General features: G+C 41.1%; 1 protein-coding gene, 1 long non-coding RNA gene and 2 other non-coding genes across 4 annotated transcripts in view; 3 read left to right on the top strand and 1 right to left on the bottom strand.

Annotated features, from left to right (window-relative positions):
* LOC145433842 (protein TANC2-like) overlaps window positions 1–16,177 on the top strand; it is a 127,950-nt gene that overhangs the window by 65,919 nt on the left and 45,854 nt on the right. The window lies entirely within an intron of this gene.
* LOC145433840 (uncharacterized) lies at window positions 995–14,617 on the bottom strand. Its single transcript, XR_013913208.1, has 2 exons — window positions 2,765–14,617; window positions 995–1,140 (listed from the first exon to the last, which is right to left on the bottom strand). It is a non-coding gene; the product is annotated as an uncharacterized LOC145433840 (long non-coding RNA).
* Window positions 7,550–7,623, top strand: Trnai-aau (transfer RNA isoleucine (anticodon AAU)). Its single transcript has one exon. It is a non-coding gene; the product is annotated as a tRNA-Ile (tRNA).
* Trnaf-gaa (transfer RNA phenylalanine (anticodon GAA)) lies at window positions 7,632–7,704 on the top strand. Its single transcript has one exon. It is a non-coding gene; the product is annotated as a tRNA-Phe (tRNA).

Genomic DNA, 16,177 nt, shown 5'->3' with positions numbered 1-16,177 from the left:
AATGCCAGTTGTATAGCACGTTAAAGATAGTTTGATATTTTTTTCGACCGTGCCTATTTCATTGCACGTAGGCAACGTCTTGGGTTGATCGCGACTACACAGATAGTGTATATGTCATTCCAACAAACGCGCTTATCTTTGTACTAGGTGTTTGGTATGCTACGATACGATCAATCGTTTGTGTAAGCCGATATTTCTATGATATTTCGGGATAACTCACCGTTACTTCAGCGGGTCAGAACAACTGTGGATCACTGGAATATGAAGTAGGTAATGCGGAGCAAGCAAGTTTCATATTTGACAAGCGCCAGGTGACGAAAGAGAGCTCTACAATTGACTTCATGTTTGAATAGGGTTACCATATTTTGGAAATGTGAAAAGAGGACACTTTTTCAGAATTTTCCGACTCACAATTCTGGAGTAAAATCCGGAAAAATGGTAGATTTTCCCTTACTTTGTGGTTGGTTGACTAAAAAAAAAGGCAACTCAAGGCAACGGCTCAGCTTCTGAAATAGTCACCAGAGCGTTACTTCAGTGCTGATTTACTGTATCTCACTCGAATTTCACCCTATATTTGAACAAAATTCTCAAAAAAGAAGACAAAATCTCAAAAAAGAGGACATTTGGGCGTCCTCCGAGGACATTTCCAAAAAGGTGAAAAAGAGGACAAATCCTCATAAAAGAGGGCGTATGGTAACATTGGTAACCCTATGCTTGAACAGCTTCAAGATGACACTGGTTAACATCAATACCTTACTCAAACATCAATAAAACCAAGAAATATTTCTTATATTACAGACCGCTTCCAATTCATGCCTCAATTTTATGGTCAAGGGATGATTGTTTTTATTGGAATGAATCAATATCTACCTACTAGTGTAAAGACCACATGTAAAATCCACAACCTACCTATATCTTCCGTATCGCAGTTACACGAAAAGTAAGGTACGGCACAACTTGCGCCAACCACCCTAGCTACAACATGATTCGCTCATTATTTGCTTAATTTATTTGTCCAAGTTCTATAATCGTAGCGCTATCGGCTTGACGCTCGGGCAGGTTTCAACGTGTCGCGGCAGATTGCGAAATGTCTCGTACGCAAAACAAACCAAAACATCCCAAATCCGTCGAACTTCACTCCTGAACATAATGCGATGACAAACACATCAGAGAATGCAGAAGTATGACGGAGCAATGATTATAATTTGAAGCAATTCGTCACCAGCGATGTAACGAGATATTTAATCAGCGACTGATTCGGGTGAGTTGTTCGAGCACATCCTATGGGAGCATTCGCTCTCAAATTCTCGTCGCAATAAGATATTGGTCATTTGAGTTTGAAGCACTCGAAATCCGTCATATTACGCGTGGGCTGTCCCTTTAAATATGCGGGTATGTTTTTGGTGACAATTGGACCGTAGGATTTTGACAAATGTTCATTTGTTACTGCATTTTACTGGGTCCCGAGGTTTTCCTACGTGTAATGGGATCGGATATCGGCTGCAACGTCGGCAGATATTATGTTTGGCGATAGCCTATTCATTAGTTGACCAGTTACATTCTCCTGAGCATGGACTCGGTCTAACAACAACATTGCTATGAGTTTAAGCCTTGTGAGTTTGATCAGCGTATAGTCAATTAGCTATTGAACACAATAAAATAATAACGAAATCCTGCATACGCATCCGAATGCAACTCGACTATACGTTTCCTTGACTAATAATTTTGTAGTATTCCGACCCATACTAAGCGTTGACTTGCGTGTACTATATTGATTTAAATATAATTTAGGCATAAGCATGGTATCACACGTATATTTGTGATATTTACATCATCTAAAACTACCATTTACTAGGATATTATTGCATAATATTGCTATAATATATAGCATATTTGTATTTGATGCATCAAACAAAATATCCATGTCACAGGTAAATAGTTTCGCAGGGCGTATATGTAACGGACCTTGATTCTGAGCCATATCCTCCATACACAGCACCTGGTGAACCTCAAATTTCAGTGGCCACGATTTGAGAAATTTTAGCCCTAATACTTTGTTGTATACTCTGCGTCATCCAACGCCGCGACGCCGTGTCAAAGCTATATATCACAAGTTCCGTATCGAGGACTTAACGCCTGATTCGTTGGTAATGCTCTAACAACCATTGCTTGCTCTTCGTGCAGTCCGGGCCCGGCGTTACACAAATACACTGCTAAATGTAATCGGCCTTATTAACGTTAGAAGTCTATTCGCTATACGGGCTACGCGTTGGGTGGGCTGGCGCTATCTCACCTCTCTTAAACGCTGCAGAGTTCAACTTGGGTTTTGGGAATGGTGTACCATGCAAACTTTTTTGTTGGCCTGTTTTTGTTAGCAACACTATCGGGTCTATCGCGCGTTGGTACAGCATTCATTACGAATCGCTCTGGAACTCTACTGTGACGCTATACGCGCTAATGTCAGTTTACATTAGAAACGCAGAAAAGTATGGGGAAACACGGATGCAAATTTACGAGTTGAAAGTTCAATTTCGGCCGTGTGTCTCTCTCTTTCTACGACATAAAAGGCGGTCCTTGAAAACTCATACGGTAATTGGTTACGCAAAGTATGAAGACATTTTATGTGCAGTAACACATAAACATCAAACGTTACACAGAGCCACAGAGGGCTTGGTGCAAGTATGCCGGCGGTAAGTGAAATGCTTTTTCCGATGATATGCAATCCGTCGCCTATAGCACGTAGATAGTTTTCGGTCATACTTACTGGGCTTACCGCCCGCAGGCTACCTCCACGACTGGGTGACGTTTGCAGGATTGTGTTAAGTCTCCCAAACGCACTGATGTACTGCTGCTTCTGTATCCGCGGTACCATGGATTTCGCTCCTCTCCTCTCCAAATTTTCAATAGTAAATGAGCTATGTGTACACGACATTTTGGACGTATGTTATCAATGTGGATGCCACACAGATAATGGCAATCTGACGAAAAGAACATGATATAACAATGCTGAAATCAAACATTTGGGATGCATAGGATTCGCCGTATAACTGTACAGTGCACAGGCTATCTAATAGGTCACATTACTGCAGATTACTGGTATACAAAATGAACTGCGCAGCAGTATAATGTTGAAGGAATAAAACCATTAAAATATATAATTTACAGACAAAACAAAACATTATAATGAATGTTTAATGCAAATCAGAGTGACTATACTGCTGTTACCTTTCAGATACCAGTTCAGAAATGCGAGGCTTCACCTGGGAAAGTGTCGTCGTATTATTCAGTTGTTGTTGCTTGTAATATAAATGGTGATTGTCGACAACAATAGTCATTGGTCATTTACACCCGGTCGATATTCCTTATTTTTGATTGCGTAACTGCCGACTTGTAGCGCGGCCCACTTCCAGGCTATTTTTAACAAACGGCATACGCGGATGAGATGGCGACGGTATTGTTCAGTCGAAACGCAACAACGTGATACCAATTGATTAATTAAAAATTAGCTTATAAATAGTGGGAAAATGAATTGGCATTTCGAATCCCAACCTCCCCTGCGTACGCCACTGCGCACGATGTACCACCACAACAATCACAATTTGACTACTGATCGCCGTGATCGGGCCTAATGATACCTGTAACCAATGATGGCTAAGATGGGCACGTCATCATAAATCATATGTATGAGCTGCGTGATTGGCTCAGGGAACCCCTAGTGATCCATGGAAGACTTATTAAGAACCAGTGCAACATGGTAACATTCCGCAAATAAATGCATGATAGCGAAATGACCATTCGCTGCAAATAGGCCCAGACGCTTACGATTGGTCACTGGTCAGGCGACACGTAAACCTGAAACGTGGAAACACGCGGACAACAGCCACACCGTGTAGGACGAACCCTAGACGGATGTAGAGTCAGGTAAGTTTGTTTTCACTTGGACTGTTGTCATCACCGCCATGTTGTCATGTTGAAAATCGAGCTTAGTGAGGAAATCCGATGTTTAAAAGGCAGAACGGTCGTCTTGTATTAAGTTCTGGGATTTAGGTTTCGGATCGCTGCTTCTCAATCAATTGCTATCCTTGCGTGGCGCGAGGCAATTTTTAGCAACAAGCTCAGTGGGCAATGGTGGGCGTACAACTTGCTCGGCCGCACGAGATTTTAAACGTATCGAATCTCTACACGACTTGAACATATCCCTTGTAGTTTACCTTCAAAAGATCGGCCGAGCAGATTAGGTAGCGGCGCCAGTTCCGACCAATCGCAAGCCGTTCAGTTTTGACCTATAGGCTTTACTGACCGATCAGTCCATAGGGCAAAATAGGCGTCTAGTATAGATAAGTGAGCAATTGCGATTTTATGCGAGTATTTTATTGACCCAGTGAGTACTTGGTTTAATCCTGCACGCTTGTGTTTTTTCTCCCACGACCTGCGATACATCGTCAGTCGATTTTCTCAACACAAGTACAAATATATGTGAGGAATGAGGCTGCATTTTTCACCATGGTACTATTACGTATTAGTTATTAGGGGGACATGGGGCTCAACCATTTGGTTTTCTACCTTAGGATCGGAGCATACGATAACTTAAACGCCAGGATGTTTTCACATTGTGTATGAAACGCAAGGAAGAAAGCTACTGATATCCTTATAGGTTGATTATGTTGATATATTTGCTGGTCATGAGTCATGACTATGGTATATATAGGCTTTAGCTCCACTTAATTCGACTTTCGTCTGCGTAAAATATACGTATCGGCGACAGCGACTGGTAAAATGCCAGCAATCGCCCAGTGCTAGTATTGAAGACACTCAATACAGTACATTCATTGTGCGGGCAACATATAAATACCGGATACATACATATGCAAATTACTCATTTGGTTCGCTTGCAATCAGAATTCATTTTACATTGATCGAAAGCTTATTCGAATGTAAGTACGGACTGTCGCTTGAATCAAATTAATCAAAGCACGTAGGGCTACCATTAGGGATGGTGTGAACCTCTGAAAGGTTCAGGTTCGTGTGAACGCGAACCTTTTTGAAAGGTTCTGTGTGAACGCGAACATGAACTTTATGACGTCACGTGCTGTCACATTGCAAATTCCAACCCTGCATTTCAATTAAGTGATAGCCTATATCAGTGGTTCCCAACCTTTTTCGACTCATCGCCCCCTGATTAAGCTCGACACAAATTTTCGCCCCCTCCCCCCATATTTATGGATCCGAAAATGAGGACATGTAAACGGGACTTTTATTCACTTAACTCTGATCCCTTTTGAATTGACTAAAAAACAAATCATTTTTCAGAGTAGGTGCTCGGAAAACCGGCAAGATAGCGTAATGGTGAAACGTCCGGCTTCTTGGTAGGTCGTGTGTTCGACCCCGGCCGGGTCAGAGTAAAGAACTGATTAGTAATATTGGTATCCATGTCTTCCACGCTTATCGCTCATACATTACTGGGATAGCATGGAGGGGCGGTGCAAGACTTAGAAAGCCGTACAAGGCTATATCAGCACATTCCTTGTCCAGCGACATATGCGCATCATCCACCCAGGGTATGCATATGCACTCATGAGTCGGTGTATATTCCGCAAAAAGTTCAATGACAAAAATAAACTACGTCCTTTTCTTTTTTCGCGTCTACTTGCCGTTGAGTCGACCTTTTTTGCGTCATATGCAGAATAAACTATCTTCAAGTGCATTTTTTGGCCGTAATAGTTAAATATATCTCACTGGTCGTTCTGACATTTTCGCCCCCATCGCCCCCTTGTTTCTCAAAATCGCCCACTGGGGCCGATATCGCCCACGTTGGGAGCCACTGGCCTATATTAATGTATACGATGCCATAGCGACGACTTGAGCCTCACATCGCCACAATTCTGAAGTACATATCGACGTTTTAAAAGTCGCCAAATGTATTAACTGGGGCCAGTCAAATGATATAATAATCCCATTAAAAATCAATATCTTCCGTCTCATTGCCAACAATTTCGACGCCGACTTGCATGGGAATATAAGCTTACGCCTTAACGGTCTAGGCCAGACCGGACAATGTAATCGGCGTCTGAGTATTGCTACTTTCTACCGATATTACCCCATTATCAAGTTATACAGCAGTAGCCAACACTGCAATCGCACGGATTTGGTTTTTATGACACAATAAACATATAAAATCAAGATTTACCCCGCGTGCCAGCTAGATTTTTTACATCAGACAACGATATCAATTTCATTGATTGGTTGAATAAGAACCATTCGGTAACTACCTACATGAAGTGTAATTCGCTCTTGGTGTTATGTGATTACGGGTCAAGGTCACGCAGCAGAGAGTCACTAAATATTCACAAACGGAAAGCTAGATATTTCGAGCAAACTTTTGTCACAAAGCAAGTGAAATTTTTGAGATTGTCAAGGTGCATGCTCGTTTAGTGTTGCTTGTATTTTATACTACCATCGCCATCCATAAAGTGGCCCGCAGTTGAAATGCAGTTCAATGAAGTTCACCAAAAGATGTTATAATTAGGTGAAAATTGTAATATATATGTAAAAGGTTCACGGTGAAGAACCCAACAAGGTTCGTTTGTGAACGCGAACCTCTAATGTCTGAGGTTCACACACAGAACGCGAACGCGAACCTCACGTTCACACCATACCTAGTTACCATATTTTGGAAATCTGAAAAGGGGATACTTTTTCAAAATTTTCAGACTTGCAATACCGGAGGAAAATCCTGAAAGAATGGTAAATTTTTGCACTTCGTCGTCGCAATAGCCGCCGGAGCGTTACTTCAATCTGATTTACTGTTTCTCAGTCGAATTTTGCTCTATATTTAATCAAAATTCTCACAAGATAGGACATTTGGGCGTCCTCCGCGGACACTTGCAAAAAAGTCAAAAAAAGAGGACAAATCTTCTTAAGAGGACGTATAAGGTAATACTAGTTGAACGTTTTGTGGCCCATATATTTGTTATTGTGACAAATAGTAATTTATCTCATATTGATTGTGGTTAATGATCATATTTTCATCGAGTCAGCTGGCAGCACCGACGGGAATAAATTGACATTCGTGTGCACCAGAAGTCCTGCATGCCTGATTCGGTGAATATTGCACGTCATTTATCGTTCCGCCAGTAGCATGGCGTACTTCATACCTAATGCACAACCGAATCTGACATTTTATAGGAACGCTACGTAACTATCGTGAAATTCGCAGATATATGCGGAAACCGCTCTCATCTCGATATTTCTAAGATCAAACGCGATGTTATTATTCGAGGCTATTACCGCCGTACTTATGCGATTTTGAACGGTATAATGTCAGCAAGCAAATCACGCGTACGTAATGTGGCTTAGAAGAACTGATGTGAATGGATTGCGTTAGTAGTACTAGAGACCATCTCCTTGAAACAGCGTGCATGATTGACCATGACCAATCACCATAGAAGTACAAATAATACACAAGGAAATTTAGGTGCTGTATCCATCAGCAAGTAGAATAATTATGAATCGTTGTAATGGATTCATTGAATAGAGACGAATCTCTCGTGGCCGGTTAGCTCAGTTGGTTAGAGCGTCGTGCTAATAACGCGAATGTCGCGGGTTCGATCCCCGTACTGGCCACTAACTATGCCGCGATAGCTCAGTCGGGAGAGCGTCAGACTGAAGATCTGAAGGTCCCTGGTTCAATCCCGGGTCGCGGCATTTTTTTTTCGCGAACAAAGCTAATCCCACTGGAATTAGAAAACCTCTTTTGCATTGGGGAAAATATTTTTGCTTACAAAGTTATGAATCTTGAGCACTGCATACATGCCAGGAAAAGCATTATTGTTCGATATGGGGCGTTGTGGTCGTGGGAGTTTATAAAATTCAGATTGGGGTAGGCCGGGGTCGGCTCTGGGTACAAAGTGTTTAAGGGACGTTTGCAAATCACCGTAACGATGCAATATGACGCATGTGACTGTTTTAAATCATGCTACGGATTAAACCTCTCACTGACTGATAATTCTTGGATGAAAAGTAATACTATCCGCTAATTATGAATGACGTCATAGTGTATGAAGTTGAATATTATTCCGCAGATGGCCAAGTTTACTGATATTAGCGTCATAAGGCACCAATAAAATTCATCTTCGCGGGCACTTGAGGTCATGTCGTGTTCGCAGATCTTACAGGAAGTTCCTGCTCAGTGGTAATGATGATTCTTTCTAGTATATATTTGTCGCCGACAGTCACAAACTTAACTCTCTTGACAAGACGGAAATCCGTCTTCTTACAGCCGAAAACTTGTAAGAAAGCGCAATGAGTCAACGCGAGGTCAAAGCATGTCGTAATACGAGTCTGCTTTCTCGCCATACCAACAAATTCTATTACATTTACCCAGTCGCGTATTTGCATCATTCGCAATTTTCCTAACGTATCGTAGCGATCACCGTCTAATAAAGTAGGATTACCGTTTTCTTTAATCGTGGGAACAGCAAACGTTCCGTAAGTCGCTGTGAAGGCATTTTCTAATTCTGTTTGACACGGAAAATAACACGAGCTCAATTGGAGATTAGCAAATAGAAAATCATGAAACATTACGCTGTGATTCAAGGTCGTCGTGATATATTTGATGGTCTCTCACTCTGTAGTCAAACGTAAAGAGGGGATGTTGGCAAATGTAAACTGTAATAATGGAGTGAAGTTATTTCTGTAATATCTCATACCTTTCCATATTTGTCATGCCTCTAATGAGAGAGTATTAGTTTGTTTTATCAGCAGCGGAACATATAAACTCCCGTTGCGCCAATCGCGGCTGAGACTATGACCCGTATTGCTATCACCCTCTAAAATATGCGACTAATCCACACATAGTGTCGGAAACGTCTATATTATATATCACATATACCGACCACCCATCGTCACACACCCGCTGACTCATTTCCGATCGAAATATTGCGACATTACAGTCCGCAATCTAAGGATTTTTATACATCCTAAAGTTATTCGTGCACCATAACCGGCGTAATATATTTCATTTAGTGAGCGTGCTCTCCCATGAACCGAGCCAAACTCGCGCAAGGGCAGAAAATCATGTGGCTATTGGTACGATGCGCGACGCGAAATTAAACGGCATCACAGGCGTGTCAAACTGGATTCGAATCCATTAAGAGTATATATAATATCGCGCGTGACAGGTTTGTTGAAAATTTTACACCAACCTGTTTTGTTTTGTCGATATTCATCCTGCCCCTTTGATGTCTTCAGAGGCAGCGGGTTGTTATCGGGTTTCCCGAGACAATTTGTCGGGTTTTCTCGGTAAATACGAGAAGGCAAGCCGACACCTTCGGTTTTCGTTTGCTTTTTATCGAATTACAAATGTAAATTTCGCGACAAAAGACCGATATAACTTAACATTACGAATCGATACGAGCGCGCGCCGCGGACCGCGGGTTGTCGGCAACATTGATGCATTTCCTGAATGGATATGATTGCATCGACAGAGCTGGCGTACATTGATCAGTGAAACGATTCTTTCAACCAGATGGAGATCTGAACATTGTAAGCGATACGCGATTTTGGAGGATTTTGAGAAAGATCTGATGATTGATGTCGCAATTTGATCGCTAAATTTACATGATTATATTTCGGCCCATTGCGGCACCAGAGATTGCAATATTACCAGTAGCAATCCTAACAGTATATGTCTTAAACGCACTCGGTTGAAATCCTACTGAATGCACTCGTGTGAACGCATTTCTTCATTTATTTATCACACAGCACTTCCTTATTTTCGCAACTATTGCTTTCGCAGTAATGGCGAATTGGACACGGAGAAGTAACCAAAATTGCTTGATGACTTGATCATAATCGATTCCATTGCTTAAGTATGTACTGTACGTGTATGCAAATAAACAGCGGAAGCGGAATGATGCTAGTTTTCTTTTTGGCGTCAGAAATAAATTCGTCTGTATATGGATTATCTGTTGACCTGTCATATGTGCGTATTACTACAAACTGACTGTATGTGCTTATAATACATACAGTTTATACGTGCAAGTGCAATAGTGCATATATGCAGTTAACGCTAGGCCGCGTTACGGGAATGACGGACTATAGCACTACTAGATCAAATAACCTGTGAATTTCGACAAATGGCATCAGCCTATGCTTTACTGGCATCTTGTGACCGCAAGCAATCCTATAATTGTGTAAGTGAATCCTTAATGTGAAAACCACTAAGTTCTGAAACACATGGGTTTAAAACAAAGGCCCTTGTTTAAAACATGTACAAGTACAGTATTATAGTGTCTTAACCATGCTCATCCATAGATGAAAATAACATCTAAAATTGTAAACATTGGGTAGAATGCATGGCCTATAGGATGTTTTATTTACTACACGTAATTCAGAAGCAATTGCTTTAGCGCTTTTATTCACGAAATATATCCCGTCACAAAATCACTACGAGGCTTCCACAACAGTTTGAGCTGCGTATATAGCAAGGAATACGTTACCTTTCCCGTATTTGATTTAATAAAACAAAGCTATACTTAAGAGACAGTGGCTCGCATTTCGCCCTCAGTATTACCATTCGCGAGGACACCGGTACCGAAGATGCACTTGACCCCACCCCATTCTCAACCCTACCAAAAACCAGACGATTCGACACTTGCAATGTCATCGGTACTCACTGCATTAAAATGAATAAGTGTCGTCGGGTTACAGCTCAAAAAATCTTGTCTCTAGCGATTCAACCCGACTTCATTTATCCACATCACGCTTGATTAATTGATAGATGACCTGCGCGATGCCACTTGGGTTGAGATTTCCGTATCATATACGTTTGCTACTTCTAGGGCAAGTAAACCGCACTCTTACGGCACATAGCCCTTCGAAAATACGTAGACAATTGTTTTTTACACATCTCTTGAACAGACGTGTTTTAAACATGTTTTGTTTTGAAATTAACCCTATAGCCATTGTAAAGGCACTCGTGATTTTTACCAGGGGAACGTTTAACGATGTCATGATGTCGCATGCCAAGTTTGGAATGCGCATTTCCCGCACCTTCGCCTCGCGGCTAATATTCGAGCGTAGTGAAGGATGTCTGCCGAACGGCATGCGGTTTTTATTCACTACATCGCAATGTGAACTCCGGATGGTTCACTCATCGTGCGGTGGACGGGATCTTTGAAGTATGGATGGAAAAGCGGGACGACAGAACGCTCGCGTTGTTCCTGCGGTCGATTCCGGCGGCTGTAATCACATAATTTTATCATTGCACCTTCGACAAATTCCATCCGATTGGAAATGAACTTACGCGTGGGTTACTCAAGCTCCGGGTGTCGAATTGGTTTCGGGTTATTTGATTTATAGTATGCAGTTTATAGTAGAACTTAAATTCTACTACGCATGACAGAGCAATATTGTTATATTGCCATAACAGAATGCCCGACAATTTTCCCAGCACCGACACCCTACGGTCGAAACGAAAATCGTATAGTTTACCGATTTCCATACAACAATACAGGGTGTAAATAAAGTCATCAGCACTTTCAGGTATGGAAATTCTGCATTACACACCCGTTCCAGTCGTTGTAAACGAGCCAGATGCACTGTTTCATATAGGGTTATATCGCTGCGGTGTGATGGATTCTGATGGTGTACCCAAAACGCGCAACAAGGTGGCACGCGTAAACATAACTCGCTATAACTCCCTTAAGATATATCTTCATATGAAATGGTGCATTTGGTTCGTTTACGTCAACTTGAATGGGCGTAACGGCCTAATTACGCATCCGAATGTACCGCCGAAATGAGTTACACCTCCGCCACGGCGAAAATTGGTAAATACACTTCCGTTCCATCCATTTATTTACAGTGTACGATATTTGAATATTCGAATCGCGAGTCACATTAATCGATATGAAAGATATTGGTGCTTGATGGATCGGATATTCCATAGCGCAATCAAATTACATCGATATTGCTATTTACGACACACTGATGTTGATGTTGACATCTAAATATACTGTAACAGTCAGCAAAGGTACGAAAACAATGGAACGAAAGTTCGCCATGCGCGTACATTAGTAAAATCATGTATTATAAGGTTTGCAAAACAACGCGATGACGTTCTCAATTTTGCATGCCTGCATTTATGTATTGAGTTTGAATCGACTGAGCAACGCAAAACGACCGCGCAGTTTCTTTGAAATCAACTCCCATATCTCCCTTTCTTGTCAAGGGCCACGGTCGGTTGACGCAAAAACTAAAATATTACCTCCTACTATTTCAAACGCGAGATGTTGAGTCTTTTCAACTTTTATAACAACGTGTATGATCTGGTGCTGGAGCTTGAATTGTTGAGATTTTGTTTAAACCCGAGATCCGACATCCATCGTGCATTGGGGAAATGTCGTCTCTTGAGCCACTCTTAAACCCCAGGTTTGTTCGCGTCCAAACTTCTCAATTGATCCCGACAAGAATGCCGGAAGCGCTCGTGAAACTTGGTTTAAGCCCGAGTTCAAGTTCAAAGTTCATCACTATACTTGAGACTTTGATATGCGTCTACTTTAGTAAGTTGACTTTCGGGCACTATGGAAAATTACACTCTATTACCGCAACTATTTTCGGAATTCAGAATCGCTTTATTGTAAATTTTGATCGATTCAAAATACCAGAATAATAGTTGAATATTTACCAGAACTGATCCGATTATCTTGCAGCCGCTACGCTTCACCAGCCGTGACGCTATGCAAGGATAGCTAGAACTAGATAACCCTGATACTCCTCAGCAGCAAGATATCTCTTTTTACACTGATACTATTGAAAGTCATAGCTACACATAAACCAATAAAAATTCTACATTTAAAATGTCATATTGCAGCAAATGTGCTTTTACGATTCACCGTTTGCTATATATCACGGGCGGTGACATGCGTTTGACGTACACAATAAGAATACTGCGTAATGTGTATGTCGTCGGATATGTGACGAAATTCGTAAATCGAGTCTCTGTAATATTTCAGTATCCTCATATCCTGGCGTTCTGTAGATCAAACAGTCATAAACCAATAGCACGTTTTATTACGTTACATGTGCGCGACTGATCTCGTGAACGCATACGTTACCGTTTAGGTATTTTGGAGAAAGCAACTATTTCCAACATGAGCTGAATCTCACTTTCATTTTCACTATGTATGTACGGTTGTATTACAGTCAGACGTGGCCAGTACCGAGGCACTTCTTCTTTTTCGGAGCTCTCGAGTAGATTTTGCCAAGCACTTCTTACTTCCGCTTGTACTTGATCAGTTTTTAATGTAAAATTACTTACCTTTTACGCTTTCGATTTTAAACGGCAGAAACTAGTTTGGGACAAGACTCCGTCACTCTTACAAGTGAAATTGTTATGAAACAACGTAAAATTGTCCGTGTATCACGGTAACACAATATATATTCGAAGATTTCCATCACCTGTAGTGCTGTTGATGACCAGTCCTAACCTAAGTTAAGTTATGTTATCGTGGGCTCTGGACATTAGTAAATTTGTTTTAGTCGCGAAGACACTACTTTCATTTTTGAAAGTAGCCACTTCCGATTATCTGCTAATTGTATGTGGCCCTTCAACCAAGCAATACTTACCTGCGTACTTTTAAAACGCTGGATTTATTTTATCATTGTCTTCCAAATCGGTGATTCTACTTGTATCTGAGTGCAGATTTACGACGTTACTGTTTGTTGAGTAGAAACGACGACCCTTTTGACCGCTTCCGCGAAACAAAAAATATTATATAGCATGATAAGGTAGTCTTTTATCACCAGGAAGCTATCGCGTGAAAAAGGTTAACACAACCTCGACTTATTTTCATCCGATTTTATATCTAAGATATAGAACAGTGGTTCTCAAACTGGTGGCGTGAAGCGTTTGTAGGGGGCGCGAAACTGCGATGAACTGAAAAGAATATTCGCGGTCTGCGCGATTTACCTCCAATTCATAGCTATTGCCCGGAGTTGTATAGTCCGAATTCATGTTTGAGAATGCTCCCATCAACAGTCATAACCTTCCATGACATTAACTATCCATTAGTATGGCTAGCGTTCTGGTTGCATTTTGTGATATGATGATAAGGGGGCGCAAGATTTTTGACTATCGTAAAAGGGGGCGTGTCTAAAACAGTTTGAGAACCACTAATATAGGAGAAGTAACTATAGCGACAGTTATAAATCCACATTCACCAGCATACAATTTTTATTCCTTTTCTTCCTTTTTTATTCTTCAAATGGCCCAAGCTATAAAAGTCTCTAGTCAAGTATATAGGATTGTGAAGTCCGATTAGAAGAGCCAATCGTAACGTCAAAAATTAATAAATATATATATATAGGAAAAAGATAAGGAATGGAATTTGAGGACATTTAGTCCTGTGATGGATACGATACAGGAATTTCATTTCTACGTATTCACAATTTCCTTGTAATTTGGGTTGCCAATTACGGTAGAGGTATTGGTAAGCTAATAACTTACGTTGATTGCCCCCACATCGACAATTCTGATGCGATGTGTTTTTAGGAAGTCTAGTCGTGACATCTTCCCTACCTACAGGCGATGATTAGTCACAAATCGGGTAAATCGCAAATGAGTTGGAGACTGGATCAATTAAATGTCAAAATTACGGAGAAGATTGGATTTATCAGCGCGTAATGAATAGCTCCGGCGATAATTGCTTGCGCGGTCAATTAAAATCATTCCCCCCAAAATCAATTAGGATCGATTGGACTCGGCAAACAGCAGAAATTCCTGCAGAAATGCTTTTACACAAAGTCGCCAATAATTAAAGTACGGATTAACGAACGCTGGACAAATTTAGGAAATAAACGTCACAAAATTCAGAAAAATAGAAACTAACCGAATGTCATTGTCTCGAATGAAATCGATATTTTGCCGCCGCGAAAGTCATGCCATAGACAGGACAGAAAGAGTTTACACACAAATTTCCTGGTAAAATATCTGCGGTAAAAACCGATTTTATAACAATGAAGATTTTAGATGTTTACGTTGTGGTCGGATGATACCTTCGGCGACAAAAACGGTGTTTCCTCAATAAAAATACATTCGACGAAAAGAAAAGTGACGCACTACGGATTATAAGCCTTCTGTCGTAATTAACCTCGTATAAGTTTTATGTGAATACCTGATTGGCTTTTATGCCTTGTAAGCTGACGGTTTCGAAGACGATGTACGCTTCTCCTCCAATCGCTATCACGATTTTGTTTCTTTATGCAGGCAAGCCGGGATAAAATCGGAAAATGCCCAGCAAGGCGATTATATTATGCAACGTAGGAGGATATCCTATAAAACGAAATCAGAACCGAAAATATATAAATTCTAGCTCCGTATAGCTTTTGAATCACTTTTTGCTGTTAAGTCTCGGGATATTAGGTATTTTTAGAGCCAATATATGTGACTTATATAGCTGTAACTATATCAGCATTCAAGCTCGAACACTATAGTCATATGTAACCATAGTAACCACTGAAACACCTCTGCACAACTTTGGGTTCGAGATCTGACCTAGCGGTGTGCGGTCGCTTTTTTTGCATACCTGGCGTTCGGTGGGCTTGTATGCATGATGTTAGACCAGGGGTTCTCAGCCATATTTTGGCTGTGGCCCATTTTACGGTTTGAAAATGTTCTGGGGACCACCTCTTATAAAGTCATAGTTCATTTCAATGTGTGGTAGGCTAATCACCGCCACCGATATGGCTATTCCTCTAAAACATGCACAGTTTTCTTTTATTACTGTTTATTTAAATGTCGACGTGAGGGAAATAAATCTCCACCAGACAACAAACAAAAGAATTTTTGGCAACTTCGAGCTCCCCCAATTGTGGGTTAGGGGTGCGATAGTTACGGCCCTGCAATATCGTATAACTCTTGTGCACAACCTCTGTTTCACTCAAGACGTGAAACCCAATGATCCAATCCCCGCCACTGTGTGATTGAGGTTTTAATTCCTCTCTGGTGGGGAATAATATAACCATACTGGGCCCGCTTCAAACAATTTTTTGATGAATGGGGTGCTACAGAGAAGTGGAGAAATAATTTATTAATATGCCATTAGTACGATGTAGGCCTACTTAGTATATGTCTTGTACCTTTTGAAGTTGCGATGTCACAACATTAAATCCAATG

This window comes from Botryllus schlosseri, chromosome 2, assembly GCF_051294905.1.
Source record: "Botryllus schlosseri isolate E-star chromosome 2, Bs_hap1, whole genome shotgun sequence".
Lineage (NCBI taxonomy): Eukaryota > Metazoa > Chordata > Ascidiacea > Stolidobranchia > Styelidae > Botryllus > Botryllus schlosseri.
Note: the sequence above shows the minus strand (reverse complement) of the source record. Positions and strands in the feature narration are given on the sequence as shown.